The following is a 4,422-nucleotide window of genomic DNA, read 5'->3' as shown; positions in this document are numbered from 1 at the left end:
TTTCGCAGGTAGCTTCACAGTTCTTGGTGCAGCAGTGAAGGGAACCTTTCCATAAAATTGTAGACTTGGTATCAACAAGATTTTCGACCGAGCATAGGTGAAAGTTGACACATATTGTTCCCTCTGACAAATGGTTATTCTGCAGCCAACTTTTGAATTAAACTTCAAAAGCAAATGTGCAGAAGCTTTTGTTAAAGAGCAATTCAGTGCAGTTGTACACTGAGAAAATCATCAATTGCAAAGTCCACCTAGCTTTATTGCTGTGAGTTACATAGTGCTGTCTATTACACCATGAAATCTGCCTTAACAACAAAAATGTCATGTCTGATTCTGTGAGCCAAGGAATATAAACCTTTTAGGGACATATTTGATGTATGGCTCACATTGCACAACTCTATGTCTTGGAATCTGGAGTCCTTAATTTGTGGTATCTCAGTGGCAGACATAATCAGTGATAAACCACTGATATGTCAACTGGTCTTAACGCAAACCAGATTTAACTTTCTCTGTGGAGACTGTGTCTAACTTAAACCTTTCCTTCAAATAGAAGAGATCCTTGTTGCAGAGGTAATGTTTTTACCTTTATATGGTTTTCCCACTCATAGTCAGGCAACACACACAAATGCAAACCTCTCACAGACTCTCTCACACACATCCAGAGCAGACATTAATATCTGACAATGTATATTTTACAGCACACTGCTGGCCATCTGAACACATGATGGATAGATATGGTATAGACTGTAGATATGGTATTATACAAAATGGATCTGTACATTCTGTAGATTGTGTACATATATACCCAACCATATACATTGTACATTGTGAATATAATCATAATATACATATATTGTACATACATTGTTAATATATTTTTGTACATACTTAGAATATATATATTTATCTGTATATATATATATATATATATATATTTTTTTTTTTATTTTTTTATTTTTTTATTTTTTTTTTTATTATTTTTTTTTTTTCTCTATGCACCCCTGGTTCTCTTCCTCAGTTTGGATAGAGCACTCTCCACCATTTCACTGCGTGTTATACTGTGTATGACTATGTATGTGACGAATAAACTGAACTTGAACTTGAACTTGAACTTGATATGATTCTAATCTGCACTATTCATCTAACACATTCATAGTTATTCATCTGAACACATGATGTTTCTGTCTCTGTACCGCTATTAGTTATGCAATGGTGCCTCAATACTAGCAGTAACTGAACAGGGTTCTGTATAAATATGATCTTTATAACAGCTGCCATAACAGCAAAAATGTAATGTCTGATTCTGTGAGCCAAGGAATTATTATTGATATTGTGAATATTTAATAACCTCCAATGCCAGCAGATTAAATTTTCACAATATTGTGAAAATTGTAAAGGATACTTTATTCATGTCCTCATTGCTAAAGATTGTATCGCTTTATCACAGAGATAAGCTAGTTAGCTAGCTAACAGTTGGGGTCAGCAAGTGTCAAACTCGGGGCTATAAACCATTCCTTGTGGAACCATTTCATTGTTCAGCTTTAAACTTTGATCATTTAGGTGCTGGTAGTTTGTTAGCTAGCTAACTGTTCAGCAATAGAAAACCTACTTTTGTATGATTTAGAGACCCAAATTTACAAACCTGTGGGTTTTCAGATTTATCGTTCTCTCTAAATAAGCAAAATGAGTTAAGCCATTACTACAGCTATTGGACTGTTTGAACTACAATATTCGACTGTTCATTTATTGTTAATTAGATTAAATTAACTTTCATAAACATTCTGTATTAATAGAATGTAGTTTTTGGCTGTGATTCATTACATTTTGGCAATTGTGAAAACAAACTGGATGATACTTCTAAAAGTAATTGTGTTTGCAGTTTATTTGCACAGGTACATGAACAACACTGGTAGCATAGTCAACAGGCTTGATGGTTTTCCAGTGCATGACACTGTGATACCAGGGCTGGCCCAATCCTGTGTGGGGCCCTATGAAGAAATTTGAGCTGCCACTGACATAACATAGGTAAAAAACCAAATAGAAATAAATACATGGTCTTTGGCACCCTCTTGGTGGCCTTAGCAGGCTCTCATTTTGCTTATATGGTGGGACAATTGTTCTGCTGTTATCCTATCTATCGAGCAGTCCTACCTAGATTTAATGCACTTATGTACATTAGCCTTAGTCCAGGTTTCTGGTGTTTATTTTAGATGCATTTTTGGTTGTATATGTTATAATTAGGCTACTGTGAACAATTGTATACCGTATAGCTACAGCACCTGTACTTCACACACATGTAGTAATCGGATCTAGAAAGTTGCCAACCCTATTAAAATATTAGGTTTATAGTATAATATTTGAATTAAACAGACAAAGCGTTAATCACAATCATTTGCATGATGATTAAATCTTGAAACAAAAATGTATCAGAGAGCTCTAGTGTTTTTTAGAGACACACACCCAATAAAACTGTGCTTGACCATTTCTTGCCCTCTATATCATTCTCTGCAGTTTACTGAGAAAGACCTGACACTGGGTAATGCCGTTGTCTATTCGAAGGCCAAAACAACAACAATCTTGGTTATCAAAGACTCACTCCACCCTGACCACAGCCTCTTGTTTTAGAAGCCATGATAAAGCCACCATTGCAGCTTGAGAGCACAAATCTAGCCTCTTAAGAGGTGTTATGTTTCACAGGCAGTTCGATATCTCAATGCGGTCCACATGAAAGCAATTTTCTTTCCATGAGTGCAAATTGCACTTTTAATGCCTGATATTTCAGCCGCTCATTTCTCTCACTACATGACAAAACTCTCGAAACTTTTCTCCAAAAGCACTGAATGTTATTCTAACCATTTATGGCCTTTCTCCATTCATGTACACAAAGTCCAGTATGATTCCAAATGTCATCAAAAGGTATATCTGTTTGTAGCTGAACAACTTATACAATGTGATCTTTCTTCTTTCTATCAAATGAACTTAACAATTGAAACATACAAAACTGGCTGTGTTTCTTGCCAACATACTTGTGTTTGGACATGTGGGATCACTTGCATGACACTTTCAATAGCTCAGTTGGTAGAGTAGAAGTTAAAACTGTCATCCTTAGGCTGTCGGTTCAACTCCGACTCCCACAAACTTTATGTTTTAATGCAGAATCTGTCATTTTATATGAGCAAAAAAAGAGATTTTCCCTGACCGGGAATCGAACCCGGGCCGCGGCGGTGAAAGCGCCAAATCCTAACCACTAGACAACCAGGGACAAAGCTGCAAAGTCTGCACTGCATACTGGAATTGGTATGCATGAGTGGAAAAAGGCCATAAAGTGAGTTATTAATCTTTCTCTTTGTTCTACAAAAAAATGAAGTTTGCAAGAGTCAGGGCTCTTTTTTACCATCTGGGAAAAGAGGGAACGCTGGTGTCACTAACACATGGAAAGAGCTGTTATAGTATTCCCCATTTGTCCCCTTAATGTTTCTGACATTTTAGCCACTCATTTCTCTCTCTACATGAAAACACTCTAGAAAATTTTCTCCAAAAAGTACGGAATGTTATTCTAAGTACTCGGAAAATAGTCTTTTCCTCCCCCTTCTGACGCGTGAACTTATAGACGCCCTTGATTGCACGGTGTCTCTGTAATTGACAGGGGAGAGAGCGTATGCCACTCCCTCTCTCCCTAAGAGTACAGCCAATTATGCTCTTTTAGACTCCTGGCCACAAATGGCTGTGACACCATCAGTTTCAAAGTTAAACACAACTCCTATAGTACTAATAAAAGCTTCACACTCACCTCAGCTGGGACATGGCAGACACTGAAGGAAACTCCTCACTTCACTCTCTTTATCTGACCAGTCATTAAGCTCCACTGGTTTCTTCACTGTTTGGAGTTTCAGCACTTCTAGGAAGAGGGAGGTCTTTCTCTCTGAGGTCTATGTACCAGACTGCAGAAGCTAACTGGTAAACTGGCTGTAATGCTGGAAGGACACTCCTGCCTGTCTGAGTCTCAGAGTCCTTCATATGAGATTACAGATCCAGCAGGAAAACTTGTTCATCATATGCATATGACATCAGTTTCTTTATAGGTCTGTTAATAGTCTCTCTCTGATGAATAGCTGGTTGCAGACTCAGGTTCAGCAGAAATTTAAAAAAATAATAATTTTCCCACTTATAGGAACCTGTCTGATCCTGTGTTGAATCAAACCTGCAAACACAACAACCCATTTATTACATTTTTTTTCATTTAAGTTTGATTCAAAATAGCTTTATAGTCAAGACTATCCTGTATAATATTATGGAATAATTAAAAGGCAGGTTTAAAGTTTAATGCAAAGAAACAGCAAAGATCATTTGAAGATGTCATTTATCAGAACACTGGACATAGTGATTTGTAATATTAGAATAGAATCCCTTTATTTACTAAAGGTA

At 36.8% G+C, this 4,422-nt stretch overlaps 1 non-coding gene across 1 annotated transcript; it reads right to left on the bottom strand.

The window, feature by feature from the left end:
* Positions 1–3,187: 3,187 nt before the first annotated feature.
* trnae-uuc (transfer RNA glutamic acid (anticodon UUC)) lies at positions 3,188–3,259 on the bottom strand. Its single transcript has one exon. It is a non-coding gene; the product is annotated as a tRNA-Glu (tRNA).
* Between the last annotated feature and the right edge of the window lie 1,163 nt (positions 3,260–4,422).

Source organism: Electrophorus electricus, chromosome 10 (genome assembly GCF_041902795.1).
Source record: "Electrophorus electricus isolate QZ-2024a chromosome 10, ASM4190279v1, whole genome shotgun sequence".
Classification (NCBI taxonomy): Eukaryota; Metazoa; Chordata; class Actinopteri; order Gymnotiformes; family Gymnotidae; genus Electrophorus; species Electrophorus electricus.
Note: the sequence above shows the minus strand (reverse complement) of the source record. Positions and strands in the feature narration are given on the sequence as shown.